The sequence below is a fragment of the Parasteatoda tepidariorum genome, chromosome 3, assembly GCF_982258835.1.
Source record: "Parasteatoda tepidariorum strain Cologne lab strain chromosome 3, Ptep-v5.0, whole genome shotgun sequence".
Taxonomy (NCBI): Eukaryota; Metazoa; Arthropoda; class Arachnida; order Araneae; family Theridiidae; genus Parasteatoda; species Parasteatoda tepidariorum.
The window spans coordinates 119877155-119898682 of NC_141757.1; the positions used below are offsets into that span (position 1 = coordinate 119877155).

General features: G+C 29.8%; 1 long non-coding RNA gene across 1 annotated transcript in view; it reads right to left on the minus strand.

Annotated features, from left to right (window-relative positions):
* Positions 1–13702: 13702 nt before the first annotated feature.
* Positions 13703–21528, minus strand: part of LOC147814235 (uncharacterized) — a 31100-nt gene continuing 23274 nt past the window's right edge. Inside the window, exon 2 of the long non-coding RNA XR_015432724.1 lies at positions 13703–16854. This is a non-coding gene — a long non-coding RNA (uncharacterized LOC147814235). The remainder of the gene's footprint in view (positions 16855–21528) is intronic.

Consider the following 21528-nt stretch of genomic DNA (forward strand, 5'->3'; position numbering starts at 1 on the left):
ACTCTTTCCGCCAGGGAAGGGCAAAAGAGATGAAGTTGGGATGAGATTTTCTTTTAATTATATAGAAAGTTATACGTGAAAAAAAAGTCTTTGTCTTAAGAAAGTTTTTTAGACAGTTTTTTTTTCTGAAATTATCAATTTAACTTAATTTTATTTTCACGAATGTTTAAATTTCAATAAGGGCAAAGCAAATTATTCGCCTTTCAATTAAATTTCAGAGGAAAATAAAAGTTTTAATTTCAAAAATAGCTTTAAAGTAGAAAAAAAAACAGTACTTTTTTTCAAAAGTTACCAATTTAACTTGACTTCATTCTCACGAATTTCCGAATTTCAGAAGTGGCTAAGAACACTATTCGCCCCCTCAATTAAATTTCAGAGGAAAAAAATGTTTAAAAAAAAAACTTTAAAGTTGAAATTTTTTTTCTTCTAAAATTATCAATTCAACTTTATTTTCACGAAAGGCTAAATTTCAGAAGGGGCGAAGCACATTTTTCGCTCCCTTAATTTAAATTCCCAGTAAAATAAAGTTTTTGATTTCGAAAATAACTTTAAAGTAGAAAAAAAATAGGGCTTTTTTTCTAAAGTTATCAATTTAACTTGACATTATTTTCACGAATGGCTAAATTTCAGAAGGGGCGAAGCACATTTTTCACCCTTCAATTAAATTTCAGAGGTAAATAAAGTTTTTTACTTAGAAAATAGCTTTAAAGGGGAAAAAATAGTGCTTCTTTCCTAAAGTTATCAATTTAACTTGACTTCATTCTCATGAATGTCTAAATATCAAAACTGGTCTAAATGTCTAAATATTACTCAATTAAACTTCAGAAGAAAATAGTGTTTTTAAAAAAAAACAACAACTAAAGTTGAAAAAGGGTTCTTTTTTTTCTTTCTAAAATTGCCAATTTAACTTAACTTTATTTTCACGAATGGCAAAATTTCAGAAGGGGTGAAAGCACATTATTCGCCCCCTCAATTTCAATTCACAGTAAAATAAAGTTTTTAATTTCGAAAATAGCTTTAAAGTAGAAAAAGAAATGGATCTTTTTTTCTAAAGTTACCAATTGAACTTGACTTCATTCTCACGAATATCTAAATTTTATAAAGGGCTAAGTACACTATTAGCCTCTTCAATTAAATTTAAGACAAAAAAAATGTTGTTTTTTTTTTAAAAAAAAAAAGTTCTTTTTTTTTCTTCCAAATTACCAACTTAATTTTATTTTCACGAATGGCTAAATTTTAGAAGGGGAGAAGAACACTATTCGCCCCCTCAATTGAATTTCAAAAGAAAATAGTGTTTTTTTTTATAAAAACTTCAAAGTTGAGAAAAAGTTCTTTTTTCGTCTTCTGAAATTACCAATTGAACTTAACTATGTTTTCAAGAATGACTAAATTTCAGAAGGGGCGAAGCACGTTATTCGCCCCCTCAATTTAAATTCACAGTAAAATAAGTAATTTTTGATTTCGAAAATAACCTTAAAGTTGAAAAAGAAATGGTTATTTTTTTCTAAAGTTATCAATTTAACTTGACATTATTATCACGAATGGCAAAATTTCAAGAGGGGCGAAGTACATTACTCACCCTTCATTTAAATTTCAGAATTAAATAAAGTTTTTTTCTTAGAAAATCGCTTCAAAGTTGAAAAAAGTTTTTTTCTTCCTTTAAGTTTACTAATTTAAATTGACTTTATTTTTGTGAATGTCTAAATTTCAGAAGGGGCGAAACGCAATATAGGCCCTTTTATTAAATTTCAGAAGACAATAAGGTTTTCTTTTTAAAAAATAGTTTCAAAATTGAAAAAAAAAAAAATTTTTTTTTCCTAAAATTACCAATTTTACCTAAATTTATTTCTTGCCTTCATATTTATTATTACCTCTTACTTTAATTTCAGAGGAAAATTAGGTTTTTTACTTGGAAAATAGCTACAAAGTTCAACTAAAAAGTTACTTTTTTCTAAAATTTTACTTTTTGACTATTTTTTACTCGGAATTTTACTTGCTTTTATTTTCTCGAATGTTTAAATTTAAGGAGGGGCGAAATATATTGTTTGCCCCCTCACTAAAATGTCAGAGGGGGCGACTGCCCCCTCTGCCCCCCCCCGGCTGGCACGCCACTGCTATTAGCAGTAAGTAAAATTAAAATTAAATTACATTTGTTATATCAATTTTATCCGGAACAGACCAAATCAAGAGTTTTGGCAAACAGGCCAGTCAAAGAGGGAATTGAATAGTGGCCCGCCATTTAAATAAACAAAACAAAAAAATCTCAATGTATATATAAAAAACTGCTCAAATCTTTCACGTTTTGATTGATTTACCAAAATTGATTTAATAGAAACATTTGCTTACCTCCATGTGAAAGATTTATGTCTTCTTAATATCCTACAAAAAGTTGATATAGAAATTCCTATTTCATTCTCTTACGATTGATTTGAAAAATAACAGAATTAAATCAACTACAATAATTAAATAAAGTAAACAATTATGCTAGTTGAAACATTTAGGATGATTAAAGGAAAGAAACCTTTTATAATAAATTAGAAAAAATACCTTCAAAATTTTGTAAGAGAGAAAAATTCGAATGGAACGAGTCCCAATTTAAGGACAGTATGGAAATCTCAAGACAGATTCTAACAAGACCCTCCCCCTATCTACAGCCCTAGAAATGTTTTCTTCTTAGAAATTTATGACCAGAAATCAAACAAAAGGGTGTTTCTGTGGATATCTGATATTTCCGAAGTTAGGAGAAAAGAGCCCCTAGGCAATATCAAGAAGCTAAAAACATATTCTCACAGTGTAAAGTGAGGAGGCTATTTAACAACTCTGTGGGTGGTAGCTACGAAAGTGGGGACATTTTCATCAGTAGAAAAAGCGTTTTATTGCTCTTTTGGTTAGAAAAGTGAAGAATAACAATTATTTTATGTTTGTAAGCACTTCGATTAGGTTTTGAAAAGCATCCAACTATGTAAAAAAGAAAAAATAATCTGAATAAATCTCTGAATAAAACTTTAAAAAAAGAAGAAAAAAGTGGGATCTGGTGGCCCTCTTGAGTTATAAAAAAAAAAAAAAAAATTAATGCAATGAGATTTTAGACTTTTCGGGGGCCCCATCAGAACTCGGGGCCCTGGGCCAGGGCCCAATGGGCCCATCCTTAAAAACGGCTCTGGTTCAAAATTACAAGGCTACGGAGTTAAACTTTAGTAGTCGTAAACCCGAAAATTAGGTCAGCTGTTCAACGACGGATAGAATAAAATAAAATAGCAAGATATACAAATTTTTATATTATTTTGTGGATGGTAATTTTAAATTGCAAAATACAAAATTTGAATAAAATTGATTGAATAATTAAAGATAAATGAAATTTAAACAAACCGACGTTTTTAAAATTTGAACTCAGAAACTAATCGATCGATTGCTCTGAAAGTTTGTGTTTTGAAATTAAAAGGATGTAAAAATATGTAGAGCATACAATTCAATATATTTTATTATTATTTAGTAAACTAGTAAAAAATAACAAATAATTATTTAAAATTATTTTTGCTTAAAAATTTGTGCATAATTTTTCTTCTTCTTTTTTTTTTGTAATTTAATGTATACATTTTTCAATACACTCAAGAAGTTCTCGAGATAATGCGCAATAATCGAAGTATGAAGTTAAAATTAAAGGACCCTAACTTTCCATCTCTCTTTTTGCCATAACTTTGGACACTATTATCTTCCAGATTGCGGCTGTTTCCGCATTTTGAAAATTAAAAACCTAAAACTAAACTTTTGACAAACTTGCACGTTTATCCTGAACAAAATGCGCTTTAGTGCTCTTTTTCGTAAAAATATGGTATTGACTCTTTATACGTGAATATACGATTAAATCAAAAGTTAATCAAGGTGTTCCCTTTTTCCATTTCATACACTGTACATAAAATAAGTCAATGAGAATCTATTACGTTGATTAATATATATTTTAAGATATTGAATACGGACAGTAATTGTTTCTCTGAATCAATCAACAATCTTTTTACTACTAAGAAAATGATAAAAAAATAATAATAAATTAAATCTGCCAAAAAAATTAAAATAAATTACAAATATTTTGTTACTGTTTGTTTTTCTTTTTTTTCCGACTGCTTATTTAATGCGTTGATTAAAATATAAACCTTGAATCCGAATAAGTAAATGATTTTCCTCATTTAAAAGTATTAAAAAAAAATGAAAAAATTAAAACTGAATTTTTTTTATTTTATTCTTTTACTTTCATTTTGCTTGAAAATTTCACAAAGCAATTATGTGATCCCATAAACCATTAATAAACATGTTACATAAAAAAGAATTTGTAAAGAGGACCTGCCTCTCTCTCTCTGTCCCTCAGGCTTTTGTCAGTTATTCTCCCAGTAAAGAGGGGTGATTATCCATCCCCTCCTCAGTTCTCCAGAAAAAAGAATAGCAGTTTGAAAGATAAGTTTCCAAGAAAATCAAGATGTGTTTGAGGGGAAAGGATTTCTATGGGTCTTCGAAAAGTCTTCAATTTCAACCATGTCTAATCGCATCCGGACTCTAGTTTAACAATGTATGAGCAAAGTTAGGAGTAGTGGAGTGAAACTACAATTACATAGAATTTACAATATATTTTACTAAATTTTGTTACTAATTCTTAAAAATAAATAAATAAAAAGTCAACTACAAAAATTTTTATTAGGCATTTGTAAATGAATTTTTGACTTTTTTTAGAAAAAAAAAATGTGACCAGACTATTTTCCCGACGAGACTTTAAATTTTTCCCGATGGGAGGGCTGGCCATGCCCGACGGGGGTGCTCCTGCCCCCCTGACCCCCTACTGGCGCCGCCCTTGATTCGCATTGTAAATGCAATCACTTTATAAAATGATGCCAGGGCTACTTCCCGCTTAAAGATTCTTCTGAAGTTCTTAAAACCAGTATTTCGAATATTATTCTCTAAGGGAAGTTTTGCCTTTTGAAATTATCTTCGCATTGCACTGAGTTATCGGTCGATGTCGCCTTAAAAAAACTTCACCCATTTTTCACCTAGATAATTGTCTTTAAATGGATTTTTCCTACCAGTTCCCGTTAGGACATTAAAGACGGCAATAAGATAATAATTTAGCTAATTATTGGCACAAAATCCTGCAAAGAAATTTTCCATTCAAGCTTTTATTATTATATTTAGTTGTTATATTTAGTTAATAAACATAGTTTATTAAGGTGTCTAAGGTATGATGTAATAACTAATCACTACATTTATTAAGATAAATAATAAATTAATTATTATTATAATTCTTTAAATAAATTTAGCAATTAAATTTGCATATTTAAATGAAATTGTTATAGGAATTATTCATACAACATTTAACTGAATTTTAGGAGACCTCTATGTCGCTGAACTACTAATTATCCATGTAAAATCATATTTCACACATACTATTCATTCACTGGGAAATCTATTCTCAGTGAAGGAACATGTCTGTTCCTTCACTGGTTAGAAGTTTTTTTTTTTTTTTTTTTTTTTTTTAACATAAATTTGATTTATAATATGACAAAAGGTACAGAAAAATAAAATTTTTCTTTTATTTTCATTAACTTGAAAAAATCCCAGTAAAGGAACACTTGTTTACTCATTGGTTTTTCATCGTTCGGTAATCCAGTTAATAAACACCCCCTAATCTCAGTACTTGCTTATGTTATGATGCTTAAAATAAATAAAGCGTTACTTCAATGACCATATTTTGAATTCTTTTTTTCACAATGAGAAGAAAAAGCATTATTATATGCAATTAATTGTAGTTTAAACGGATAACAACAAACACTGACCTTATAATTTTGTCAAAGAAACAAGGCGTTGAACAGATACTAACAAATTCAAAACTTTTTCCAGAGAAGACTCAAAGACCAGGTAACTAAATGTATTGTTAGATGACTTCCTATTGTTAGGTAGTAAGCTACTGTTACCAATCAATCTAAATTAAAACGTTTAAAATTTTATTTCTAAGAAATATCTATGAAATGCTTCTTCATTTGTTGGTTTTTCCTATATCATCCTAATCTTAAAAGAAATTTCCGGAAGTGTGTCGCAGAACTATTTTACCAACTATTTAATTAAATTTTAACATTTTAAAAATCTTATTCTCTACCATTTTACATTTATTATTTCTTCATTAATATACTAATAAATTTTTTTAGAACTTTAATTTAGATTTTCTTTAATTTAGGTTTCCTTTCTAAATTATAGTCGAGTTTTTTTAAAGAATTATTGTCTGCTAGCTAAGAATGAAACCTTGTTAAGAAATTAAAAACATTCTGCTGTTTAAAATTATTTAATGCAAAACAGCTGATTATTTACTTAGCATACTATTTTTTTTGAAAAAAGAATATAAATTATTGATTGTCTTTTTTTTTGTTTCTTGTGACTTCAACTTAGATTATCTAAAATAGTGTTGATGATTTATAAGTCACTACAAAGTGATAAAGATACCGAACATAAAAAGCTGTGGAATACGTAGCCAATTTTTTTAGTATCTTAAAATATCTCAGTATCTTAATGACGTCCTACTATCTTAGTTGTGAAATTAAATTTTTAATTATCTGACCACGTGTGATTCACTAATTATTTCATTATATCTTTTACTCTTTATGATACCAAGTATATTTTTTTTCTGATAATATACTAAACTATTTTGTTTAATTTTTTACTTTAGCATGATTTCCAAGATATTATTGTAGTATAATTTGTTATCAGGAAAATGCCTTATTTTGTTAAGCAGGAAATACTAAAAATTGAAATTTGTAAGGATTCCGAAGCTGTGCCAATTTTAGAGTCATCTGATTTTTAAAAAAATGCTATAAAAAATACACACTTTCCGAACTTATTTTAATAAAAAAAAATTTTTTAAAAAAACGTGGCAAGTAGGCTAACATACGTTTTACAGAAACTGTGAAAACTAATCTTTCCTATATTTCGTCAAAAGAGGATAAGAATGATATTGCTCCAAGGGACTTACTCAATAATTTCGCTATTTCTAGAATGAAATCTGTTTGATCGAAACATATTATTCCTTGAAAATTAAAACGAGGGAAAAATTAACTTTTATTATTTATCTAAGCTTATTCCATTTATTTAATGATAGCGGTATTAAGGTTAAGGATATGCGTTGGAAGCTCCGTTTATTATTATACTATAAATGCATTACATCATGTAGCTTGAATAATTTATTTTAAGTAAATTATTTAATAATTTTAAGCAAATAAGGGTGTAAAAATAAACTCGATCGAAATACTCCGAAAGTATACCCTGAAATATATGTAGAATAAACTTTGGAATCGATATATAAGAAATACCTTTTCAAACATATTCGAGTAGGACGGAAACGCTAACTTGTTTAAAAAAGTTGTTCTTGTAACTATTTAATTTCGATTCCTGGTACTAGGGGACATTCCATTTTCACATTCGACTTTTGAAATTTCAATTGTAAACGGAATTTTTTTATGACCTTAATTTAAAATGTTACGGCTTGCAGCGAAAAAAAAAAAATTTTTTTTTACTGCATTGATTTTTTTACAAAGTAGTGAATTATTATTTTTTCAATCTAAGAACCTGTGCCTATAACATATGTAAAACTTATTTTAATATCGAGTGAAATAATTTAATATGTTGTGTAACTAAATGGATAATCCCAAGAAACTGAATCGAAAATATAAAAACTTCATTGATTTAAAAAAATAATAGATGATAATAAAAATAGACATGTTTTGAACGTCCAATAATAAAAGTCACAAGTTATCCAAGCCTGACAAGTCTTGAAAATGGGCGATTATATTTGAAATCTCGAAACATGTCGACTTTTACTTCCCTCTTCATATGTTTTGAAGCCAGTTGAGTTTTTATCGTCAATTATACTGTTTTACATTTGGGTCTTGATCCTTATTTTGATAAGGATTTTACACTCGTTAAGGTAAACATGTGCATTTTAATATTTTATCAGGATTCATGTGGTCTTTAAAAACGTAAGAACATCAATATTGTAAAAGTTATATTTAACTTAAAAATTAATATTTTGACACCAGATATTTTGAGTTAATGAAATTAAATATTTTATCTTTTAAGTTTTTGTGCCCCCATTTCAGTATCTTAAGGATCTTACGAGCTCTGTTTAAAAAAAAGAGTATCAGATATATATAAGAAAACAAAAATAACCATAGTAGCAGTATTTGGTGGTGAATGTAGCTTATCGTAATTGAAGAATATGCTGTGCGACATTTTATGGTGAATTTGCGAACGTATAAGTTTCAGAATGTATCGAAACATGAGGATGCTATTTTCTAATCATCTTTATCCAAAGAAAACGATGTAACCTAAATATCTAGTAGAAGGAAGCGATTTTTTAAACAATGAATCCTACAATATGCAACATATTATTTCAATATCTTATTCTTAAACATAACATATTTCAATCTTTTTAAAATGCCACTAAACATTCAGCAATTCCTTGAGTTATAGACAAAAGAAATATCGTAAATTATAGAAAACCTTGTGAATGTGCATTAGAACTGTTATACAATCTACATTTTATTTTTCAAGCACTTTTTTTTTCTTCAAACTTTCTTGCCTAGAAGACTCGATTAAAGCTGTAAAAATGATTATCCCTAAAATTTTGTATATAGCTATAATAAGTTATGTTCATTTGATTTTAGTACAAAATCCTCGAATAAATATAGTAAAAACAGTGTAATCTAAATAATACCAGATAAAAAGTTCATGTATTTAAATTCTAAAAACTATCATAAATAATTTATAAATCGATTCAAATTTACTTTTCAAAGGAGATTAAAATTATTTTTTTTTTTGCTCTATGGACAGAAATCCCCTAAAAAATTGTTTATTGCCTAGAAACCTCGAGATATTTTCTATTAATAATAAATTAAACCTCTCCGAGCAATCACTGAACATTATTTCAATTTTTTTACTATCAGAGTTTGGTTGCGTAGCAACCTAGTAAAATTAAGCACTCCTCTTTTGAATTAGTCAATGGGTTATCTTAAAATATTTATTTGCGCAGGCGACTTTTTTTGGCGGTTTTCTGGACTATCGCCAAATATATAAACCTTTATTGCGGCCCAATTTACCACCCAATTTTTTTAAAATTTTGTGTCTAGATTCCAAATATGTAAAAAAAAAATTATTTGTTTATTCAGAGAAAGTACGTTTTTGTGTCTGATTTCGTAACTTAATTAATAGTTAGCACTAACTAATTAACATATTTGAGGTCACCCCCAGGAACCATTAAGATTGACACTTAGTTCGTGAAAATCCGATCATTAGAACGAAAGTTATTCAGGGTGATTCGTTTTTTTTTTTTTGCGGACTGTACAACAATGGTATATTATGCTACTTGGATGACATATTTGTTATAGCAAAAACGTGGGGAGAAATGATACGGAAGCTAACTGAAGTATTTAAAGCATTACTCTCCGCAAATTTAACTCTGAAATTACCTAAATGTGAGTTTGGAAAGAAGGAAGTGGAGTATCTAGGATTTATTATAAATAAAAATGGAATTGAGCCTGGATCAAGAAAAGTAGAAGCTATATCTAAGTTTCCCCAACCTAAAAATGTGCACGATGTTAGACGATTTCTTGGATTAACAAGTTTCTTTAGAAGATTCATTCCAAACTATGCCGTTAAAGCTCTATACTTAACGCAGCTGACAAAAAAGAATGAAAGCTTCAAATGGGAAAAAGACCAAGATGAAGCTTTTGAAACCTTAAAACGTGAGTTAACGAATCAACCAATTTTGGCTCTTTGTAATCCTGAAGCGAAAACTGAAGTTCACACCGATGCATGCGCAGATGGTATGTTGCTTCAGCATGGAAACGATAACAAATGGCATTTAGTTTACTGTGTGAGTAAGAAGACTACAGAGACTGAAAATAAATATCATTCGAGTAAGCTGGAATTAATAGCAATTGACACTTGAACGACTTAGACAATTTTTGTTGGGCTTCAGTTTTACTGTAGTTACAGACTGTCAAGCTTTAATTTAAATGAATGCTAAGAAATCAAATAACTCACAAATTGCACGTTGGAGTCTCCTCATTCAGGAATTTGATTTTAAAATTCGGGCCGGGTGCTAAAATGTCTCATATCGATGCAATCAGTAGGGCTCCAATTTTGAACCCTTCAGATACCCTGGGTTCTTTGTTAGAAAATAAGTTGGAAGTTCGTTTAACATTGAGTGTCGAAGATCAAGTACTTATGATACAGCATGCAGATAATACTTTGAAGGAATTGATTAAGATTCTCTAGAAGGATGCAGAAAACAGGACCAAAGAAGAAAAACAAAAGGCCCAGAATTATGTTTTGAAAAGAAACAGACTGTTTTGTGTCATTAATGAAGGAGAAAAGGAAAAACTTCTTTTTGTCATACCAAAAAGCATGAGGAAAAGCATGGCTGTAAAATTTCACGACCTTAAGGGACACTTTGCTGTAGATAAGACTATGTCTAAAATCAAGGAGTTGTATTGGTTTCCTGCTATGAAGAGATACGTTCGTCGTCATATATCGATGCGCTTCGAATGTTTAGTAAGCAATGTTCCAGGTGGGAAGAAACAAGGCCTTCTCCATCCTATTCCACCAGGAAAAAGACCATTTGCAATAGTACATCTTGATAACTTAGGCCCCTTTGTAACCAGTCTCAAAAGAAATAAAGGATTACTTGTTATTATTGATAACATGACAAGATTTGTACGTCTCTATCCTGTGAAAGACACGGCGTCTAAGAATGTTTTGAAATCAGTGAAGAATTTCGTTGAAGATTTTAGATTACCGAATCGCTTCATATCGGATAGAGGTTCCTGTTTCACTTCAATGTATTTTCAGAGATATTGCAACGAAAATGGCATCTTGCACATATTGAATTCTACCTCCCATCCTCAAGTAAATGGAATGGTTGAGAGAGAACAAATCGAACAATATTGTCCACTATAGTTACGTCGATCGAAAAAGTTGATCAAAAGGATTGCGACAGTAGGATTAAGGAAGTCGAAAGAAACTTGAACAACACCGTGAACAAAACTCTTGGAAAAACACCTTTTGAAATTCTTCATGGCTATATACCAAGATTTAAGGATGGAATTATAAGGTTGTTTGCTGAAGAAGAGGTTGAAAATGGAATGATCCAAGGAAGCTACAACTAGAAACAGGAGAAAAAATCGAAAAAGAGCAAGAGAAAGTTAAAGCACATTGTGACAAAAAGAAATCTGGAACACTAGCGTTTGATAAGGGCGAAATCGTTGTAATCAGAAGACTTCCAAGGGCGACAGGGGAGTCAACGAAAACTCAACCACGGTATCGAGGACCTATGGTTGTCACAGAAGTACTTCCTAGCGATACATGTAGAATCTCTCAATTAGAGGCTAACGATGGCCGCCTATATGCCACAACGGCTCATGTCAGTCAATTAAAAGCTTGGAGAAGCTGGAATGAAGATGATGATAATTTCAGCGAAGATTCTGATGAAGAACCCAGAAGGCAAATGCCCAAACGAACTGTACGTAGACCACTGCTTTATAATGATTTTATAAACTGTTAGAAACTTATCAATATTTCATATTTTTAGTCCAGTTAATTTTATTGTAATGTATTTTAAAGTTTAGTTCAATTGAAAGGTCAGGATGGTCGAATGTAAGCGCAATTGTAAATTTCGAATGGCAACAGCGATTATTTAGTTCGAATGTAAGCGCTTTGGCCCACCGTAAGCGCATATATATTGTAAAAATTATGAATGGCAACAGCGGTTATGTTTTAGTTTCGATTTTGTGATGTAAACATTATTATTTTGTAGAACGTAGATACGTGGATGTAGTAAGCTACGAGTATACTTATATTATCAATAAATATTGTTTTCTATAAAGACTTTATTAATTCAACAACATACGAAGCTAACATTTGGTCGAAAAGAATTGCTTTAATCTCGTCCAAACAAAATAAGAGTGACCACCATGTAATTAGAATCAGTAATTTTAAGTCACGAAATTGGATCTGTATCTGTAGCAATTGAATTATAAATTTTTAATAATTTAGTGTAACGTAATAAAAGTTTTCTTTAATATACAAAATTTACAGTCATTTCTTTTATAATACTAATTTCTGTGACTAATAGTAAATTAATAATTTCATAATTGACATTCTACATCATTGAAATGTGAAAATTCGACTTTAATGAAAATCTTGCAGAAAGGATTATCCCAAAACCGGAAGACTTTCGGTGTATCCCTCCGCTTATGAGAGTGAACAGGCTCTAGGAAGAGTTTATTATTCGTGTTTAAATTTACCATTCATAAAAATTTTCTGCAATTAATAAATTTTAACTAGTTGTGAGTCTAACACAAATTTCAGAAAATTAATATCACGAGATAGTTATCCCTTATTTGTCTATATTTAATGTAAAATATGCATCTTGCTGGGTATAGCCTGCTTGCGGAGTTTCACAAATTCTTATGTTTCGTTGGCGTATCAAGTTAAAAAAACGAGTTATATTGTAAACGATACAGGTATAATAAATATTTGATCTTTTTCAAGTTTAGGCGTTAAAGTGGTAACCCAGAAGCGACAAATTTTAGCCCAATCCATTTCCAGATTTCTTCCGACGCCTAGTCATCCTTTCAGGAAAGACGATATTTTTTATTTAAAAGGCGATATTAACATGATTTCATTATTCCTTGTTAAGAAAATCATTTATAGTCACATTAAAATATTCTAAACAGAAAATTCTAATTGGGTGTGGAATTAAGTTAAAACGTTTTCTTTTTAAATGTAAGTGGATAATTATCTTCACTTAGTTTAAAAGTAAACATCTAAGCACTTTCTGAATGGGAGCATTTTTCACATGATCTCATTATTAAAATTCTGGCGTTAATGTATGTGATGCAATCGGAACTCATTTCATATTACAAAATTATAATAACAAAATATCGTAGAAACTAATATCGCTAATTAGAATATTGCTCAATTTTCACAAAATAATTTCTCCCTATAGTTTATTAATGTGTGTTCTGTTTTCGCGGGTGCATTTCTCTATATTTATCTTCATTTCACATAATTATAATTGCATTAAAAATATGATAAATTCTGCACAAATCCAAATCAAACTGGACTTTTTTCTAAATTTTATATATAGTTATTATCTAAATTTTATATAGGCTCTATTCTGATGGGATGAACTACAAAACACGAGTTTTGCTTAATTTAATAACTAAAAGCCATCGGAAAGGGCAACAAACAATGATAAGTAAAAAAAAATTAATTATTTTACCTTTATTAATTGAAATTTAGTGGAAGAACCAGATAAGCAACACTTTCAGAGAGGCTATAATCAGGGTACGAAAAAAAAGAACTATTTTATTACCAATTTAAAGTCGGGACTAACAATTCTTTGCCTTATTTTATTTACCACTGCCTAATTTAAAATAAAAAATCATACGAGCATACAGAATGTGGATTTGTTATGTTAAGATTAAAGTGAAAGCAAAATAAAAACCACACTTTACTTTATGTTAATTTTCCTGATTCCCCACAAAAATGCCACTTACTTAGTTCTTCCACTAATCTGTTCAGTTTTGAGCATGACTTCGTAGTGTTGCTGAATACTGATTTAATTCGTGCGAAGGACAGGTATTCATATTATAAATATTAATTAATACAGAGTTTAATAAATTTATTCATTGAAATATATAATAAATAGTCCAAGTAAAGAAATAGTTGAATAATAAATGGTTTAACAAACAATATGCAAACAAGAACAGCAAACAATTTCTATTGCAGTAAATCAGTGTTTCCCAAACTTTTGATGAATGTATTTTTTACTATAAAAAAAATTACACTAAAGTTAAAAATCACAACTGGCTGTTGAAACAACTAATTATTAACTGTTAACTCTGCAAAAACTAGCCAATTGAAAAATACGTAATCGTAGATTTTTCTTTCTAGCTTTGTTTTTTTTTTAAAAAAATTGAAATTTTCGTTTGTAGCAAAATATTTCGCATAAGAACGCGTACCCCCGATAAACTGTTCCCGTACCCCTGGGGGTACGCGTACCACACTTTGGGAAACACTGCAGTAAATAGTGCAGCAAACAATTATACACTCATATTTGTGAAAATTGCAACACTAAGAAAGAGTTATGCATTTCACCAAACTTTAATGAAATGTAAAGTGAGGTAAAACATGCAAATGATTAGAATTACAAAGGGACTGCGCATACGTGGGACGAGATCCTACACCTTGTATATAAAGGACTGCAAAGAATGATTGAAACTAATTTATCGTCTTCTGTCTACGATAAACGCTTAATTAGTGGTCAATTTGCCTTTGCAAAAGCGGTAAGTGTCACATCAACAACTGATTGAGTTTGTACGAGGCCACATCGTCGGTATGCTAGAGGGTGGATTTTTGTATCGAGAAACCCGTACGCTGTGTAATGCAACAACAGTAAAGCTTGTTTGAGGGAAAAAATGAACAAACGAGTCGAAAACCTTACAGTGGAGCACGCAATAGTTCCGGAAGACATCATTCGCATGACTGTGACGGACTGTATAGCGTATTCCAGTGGGTCAGCAAAACGTTACAGCGTGACTGCAAGTGTTTTGCTGTCTAGCTGGACTTTTTGTCCCTATCTGCTGCAACGTCAACTGCGTGCAAGGATTCCTCTGATCATCAACTCCTCCGACTCGTACAGCTTATGGAGTTAAGACTGCACTTTGGAGTCAATTTGAAGCAAAATGGAATGCCATTCACCAAGATTAGATTCAAAACCTGTTTAAATCAATGCCACGACGTGTACAGGATTTCATTGCTCAGCGTGGGTGGCTCATAAAATACTGATTTCTTTTTGCTTTGTAAATATGATCGTTTACTTGAACCACTATCAATAATATAAGGAATAAATTTCATTAATTTCTGACTATTCCTTCATAGTGTTGCATTTTTCACAAACAGTAGTGTTTTATTATAACAACAAAGTTTTGAAACTAAATACACCAGCGAAAGGCAGTGAAGCGTTATTTAAAGAATATCTGTGCATGATAAGTCAAATATTCAAGAGTAATTTTTGTCTTCACTAAAGAGCAACAGAAATAGGCATGAGTAAATCATTAAAGAACTTCAATACTTATAAGCAAAGGTATGCAAAAAAATATTTTTGCATACTTTTGCAAATAATATATATCTATTTAAAAAAATACACATTAAAAAATAATGTAATCAAAATATATACAGTAGAACCTCGATTATCCGAGCTTATTGGGCCCACTAGTACCTCGGAAAGAAACTGTGTATAAAAAGTCGCCTCGCTCGCTAAAATTAACTTTTTGAAATAGAACGATTTTTTAAATGATAAAAATAAGCATATATAAAGTTATGTTTCTCAGCTCAACAAATTTCAAAAGGAAATCAACTACTAGTAGTAAATTTTAAAAAGTAAATAGAAAAATTTTTTAAAATAATTTTTTAAATTAAACTAAAAGATGTATTTTCAAAAATAACACAAATCTCAAGAAATTATTGTATTTTTTTAATTTAATATACATTAATTTATTAATTTTACATTACTATTTCCTAAAATATACTGTTACCTTTTCTTGCAAAAGTATATTGTTGCAAAAATACTGTCCGGTAAAATATTGCACCTGGTGTTCAATAGAGCCACACCGCCACTGGAAACAAAGCATTGTTCGCCACTGTTGACTTTTCATGGTGCAAAATTTGTTGGAGGTTGAGTGTTTTCGAAGGAAGTTGAGCCGGACAACAAACTAATTAGTGCTTTTTTTTTTTTTTTTTTTTTTTAGGGCTCATTCAGAAGAAGAAAAAAAAACACCCGTTACCGACTCGATTAACAGAAACCTCGGTCAATCGAGGTTCGACTGTATATGATAAAAAACATATAATATAATATAATATAATATAATATAAAGAAATGCATAATATATATAATATAAAAAATGCATAATAAAAAATATATGTTAAAAAATATATTTTTTTATAAACATTTTTGCTTAAATTCCACAAAAAAATTAAATCTGTTGAATGTATATTTTAACAAGAATTCCTATTGACTGTCGGTAGGAGACTTATTTACAGTCGTGTGGATAAAGACAATTTTGAACCAATTAATTATCAGGTGCCTCAAAAATAGACAATAATTCGAAAAATCAGTAAAAAAAAAGTATGAAATCTGTATGAAAAATCAAGCTAAAAAACAAAAAATATATTAATGTACTGTTTGCTGCGTTCTGCTTAGGAAACTTTAAACTTCATATCCCCAAGCTTTAAAATTAGTTTCAGAGTTCATCGATACTGCTGAGAAAAACTATAACAACATTCGAAAAAACAATGTGTATTCTGAGGACAAATTTAACAGATGCCATGCATGCAACAGAAAACAATAATTCATAGTTCTTCTCTCATCTCCATCTTTGATATATTTCGTAACTAATTTTAAAAACTTGTTGAATAACATAACCTGATTTCTTTAGCAAAGTTCCAGCTTGAAGTTCGTCTCTAAATCCATCCACTTCTTTTTTATTAACTATCAAATTATTGTCAATCATTTAAACGACACCTGGTATATATCCATATAATTCAAAAATAAAAGTCAATGTAATTTCTATTTTCTTCCTCGTCAATCTTTAAAAAAATCTGATGATAACATCTTTAAAGTGTATCTGGCATATCATATTGTTCCTTTCAATTATCATAACCATAATCAATATCCTTATTATTCAATGAGTTCATTTAGCGTAGCCCTTCATACCATGTTTCCCATTCAGCAGTCTTTGTTAATAATATCATAATCTTCTGAAATTCAAAAAGAAGTTTAGGATCAAATTTAAAATGTTAAATCTAAAGATCAGATCAGTTACATTAAAAGTATAAAAAATGGAATTAAACAAAAATGAAGACCAACGTTTTAAAAACAATAAGTCAAAATGGAAAAGCGTTAAAAGCAGCGTAAAACCCAAATTGTCTTTCGTACACAATTTAAAAAAATAAGAAGTTAAACCAAACGAAATTTCAAAAATTAGCATATCTGCTAAAACAGTACTTCCAGGGGACACACTACCCTGCTCGAGCCTTTCAGTTAAAAACTTATTGTACCCCGAGGTTCCATTATGGTAGACAAAATAAGAATAAAAACACAATACTTCAAACATTCAAGGATTAAAATAAAAAGGAAAAATCTAGTGAAACATAATTATATTCGAAAAACATAAGCCAAAAGTTCTCATAACTTAACACGTTAAGATATAAAAACTACAAATTGAAAATTAAAATTACCAAAAAAATATAAATTGCCAAATCTTTAAGTCATCTAAAAGTGAAATTAAGTGCTGTCCTCTTTCGAAAAACATTTCAGTAGAAAGCTTCACAACTGTGCGCTTCAGAACGTGTGTTAGTTTTAAATGATAAGGACTACATATTATGATGCTGCCATCTGGAGAGTATTGTATTGACATAAAAGCTTCCCTTTCGAAGAGCGTCGTAAATAAAATTTCCTTTTCATGTGACTGACACGTCGTTAAAATATACTTCACTTATTGTTAATTAAGAGAAACGGAACAGAATATCAGGAGAAAAAAACTTTTCTTGAAATAGGAAAATAAATCCCTTTTGATTAAAGAAGTTACTCTCTGTTATTAAATCTTCAAACCAAAAAATATAACTATCTTGAAGACTTTGTTGTAACATTTGAAACCATAATTACTATTTATTATATAAATAATCATGATAAATAAATATTTTTTTAAATAAATAATTGACTTTTATTAATAATTGAAATTTCCCCAGACATCCAAATAGGCTATAACATTTTTTTTATCTTACCGCCTTAAACAGTGATTCTATTTTCTTTTTTCCTCACTTAACATAAAAATATAAGCATATTAGCAAACAGAATTATAGCTGACCGAGGTCTTCAATTACAATCAATAAGTAAACGAAACTTCCGATTTCTTCACTGGTGCTGCCATCTAGTTGGTTGGTGTCGTATCTTCTATTGAATCATTTTTCATGGTGTGCTTGAATAGTTTTTGTTATTTCTATGGCATTAAATTAATACAAATCCTCTTCGGTGGTAATAATTATATATAAAGTAAATTTGGAGAAAGTATTGTATGAAAAACAAGCTCTTAATGCGACTAGCATGTTGAATTTTTTTGAAGACTCTGTATAAACTGTTGCTGTTTGTGTTACTGTTAAAATTTAAAGAGAATAAATTATTAATTTAAATCATCAATAATAGTAGTATTTGTTACTAAATTTTTTCCCGAAGTATTTTTTAAATATAAAGAATTGAATACAATTTATTATTTGTGTTGTGCACAAAGCATCTAATAATTTTTGCTTTATTAGGAAAAAAATTTTTTTAAGCAATTGATGAATGAAGAATATGACTACACCACGAGTGGTGATTTTATAAATTGAGAAATGTTCTAGAAAATTTATTTGACCTGTGGAAGGTTTTAGTGAATTAAAATTTGGGATTTTAAATTGTTTTAAATTCAATTTTTTAAATAGTAATATTCAATACCACGGTTGTTATTTGAAGTCTAATATGATTACATTTGTAGCGCCGCTAACTTTGAAATTTCGTGATCTGGCAACTGAACAAAAAGTTTCAGTTTAGTTTTCTGCAAAAAGGGTTTCAGTTTACTCTTTATGTTTTACTTCGGATATAGCTGTCAGCGATCTTTGTCTATAGTTGTGCTCTTATTTCCGCGAATGTTATTTACTTGTTAAATGTTATATTAAAGTTGTTAAGTTTTTACTGTTCGCATTTCATTTACTAAAAGCATTAGTTTCAATTACATAGGCTTGTATATCTGGTAAACTGGTGACCCGGACGTGATGAATGGCGAAAATAAATACAGTTCTAAAACGGAGCCTGCAATGTCAGAACTTACGCGTGTAGCTGTTAAAGTTCCCCAATTTTGGAAAGAAAATTCTGCAATATGGTTTTCACAGGTGGAATCTCAATTTATCACTGCTGGAATTACTCAAGATAGCACAAAATATGATACGATCGACGCTTCAATCGAGACGGGCATTTTATAGCAGGTCAGTGACATTATTGCTTCACCTCCAGTTACAAACATGTATGATTCTTTAAAGCAATGATTAATTGAAATATTCAGTATTTCTGAAGAATGTCGTTTAAAAAAACTCTTGCAAGAAATCGCATTAGGTGATAGACGACCGTCCGCATTGCTGCGACAAATGCAAGATTTGGCTGGTGATCGTGATGGTGATGCATTGCTAAAATCATTATGGCTTCAAAGACTTCCCACACAAATGCACGCTATTTTAAGTACTTCATCAGATACTCTTAATAAATTAGCTATAATGGCGGATAAGATTGCTGATGTTACGTTTTCAAACGAAATCTTCTCTGCTAGTTTGGAAACGAAACTGAAAGTGCCAAACGATAGCGATTATTCAAAAGCTCAAGTGTGTGAATTAAATAAAAAACTTGATAAAGTGTTACGTTTCCGAGGTCGGAGCCCTGGTAATATAAATAAGCACCGTAATCGCTCCACAAGCAAAAATAGACTTTGGTGGTACCATTATCGTTTTCGTGAAAGAGCTAACAAATGTATCCAACCATGCAGTTTCAAGCAGGAAAACTAGACGGCCATGCGTTACTTGCGGCGAGCGTCAACGGCCATGCAAATTGTCGCCTTATAGTTATTGATAGGACTTTAGGGCTTAAATTATTAGTAGACACTGGCGTCGATATTTCTGTTTTGCCACCTTCTCAGAATGAATGCAATAAGACTCCGTCCATCTTGAAACTCTTTGCTGCTAATGGTTCTCAAATTTCGGTTTATGGAACACGAAAATTGGATCTTGATATTGGCCCATATAGCACTCATCTTCCGAAACCTTTCCCTAGGACCAGTGGCGTATCTAGGGTATGGCAAGTATGGCGAATGCCATGGGCGCATTATTTCAAAAAGGCGCAAAATCGATCAACATCAACGATTTTTTTACTTAAAAATTTTATTAAGTGTTTTTTTTAAATTCATATATATATATATATATATATATACAGAGAGAGAGAGTTAGTTAGAGGGCGAATTAAAATCAGGTATACAACATTTAACCATTTCATGTGGGCTCGAAAAGAAGACATCGTCTTTTGAGGGACTCTTTTTGTCACTGGGAGAGTGAAGTATGAAAGGGAACCGCTAATCGTAAAACAAAGTAGGTGACAAGCGTCAAACAATTCAGGTTAAATATAATTTGTTAATGTTCATGAATACATTCACGTTAAATACTAAAATAAGTAACTGAAAAAAATATCTTTGTCCTTTCTGCTGTTATATTTACGACGATTTCGGCAAAAACAAAATTTTAATTATAAAATCATAATTTAAAGAATAATGCTTAATTTTTAATAATTATTACTCTCGTTGCTAACTTTTTGATACATTCCAATTAAAATATTTTTAATTTTAGAAAATTTCCTAAATAATTCCCATTTAATTTTCATCAAAATCCTTTTACTAAAAGTCTTTTAACCACATATATAATTTCAAATGCATTTAAAATTTTCGAAAATGTAGCTTATCATTGCTTCACAACAAGTCAAAGCTGTAATAGAAAGAATTTAAGTTCTCGCCAGGGCCGGATTAAGAACCTCAGAGGCCCTAAGTACTTATATCTTTGGATGCTCCTTAAATATAATTAAGAAGATCAATATAAATAAATAAAATATTTTTCTTAAGGAAAACTAAAGTTTACAAAAATAAATAAATGTATATAACTGCAAAATTTAACACTTTTTGCAGAGAATCTGGTGGAAATCAAAATTTTTCAATTAACTCTGTGAATGTTTTTTAAGACTAATCAAGTATTCTTCGATTTTAGAGGAAAATTAAAATAATTCCAGGTATTTCATTTTTAAAAATTCATTTTAAAAATTGCCTTTCAAATCTATAAAATATAACCTAATTTTATTTTCAAACTTTCCGGGTGTTACGTAATGTTTTCGAATATGCTTTTTAAATTTTTAATAAAAATATTTTCACTGCGGGTGTCAAGTTAATATTCACGTAAAAAAAAAAATATCGAACTTTAACCAATTTTTATGGAGAATACAAAAGGTTAATTCAGTATATAAACGAAATTAGTAATTAATAAAAATAACAAACAACTCTTTTTTTTCTTTGTCCTAGAATGTTGAGAAACCTGAGACAGTTCTCCATGAATTAATAAAAGATTTCTTATTATCTACCGCATTTATTATTATTATTAATTCAACTATTTCGCTTTTTGTGTCAAAATCGGTTTGCTTCCACTCCTTTGAAAAACGTAGTGTTAAGTTTATTTTACATTATTATTTTATTCATAATAATCAATCAAAAATATTCTATACATTTAATGTGTTTAATGTAAAACAATTTAAAGTTCTGAATTAATAATAAACTTAATTTATAATTAAACCGTTACATGCTGCTTCACTTTAATTTC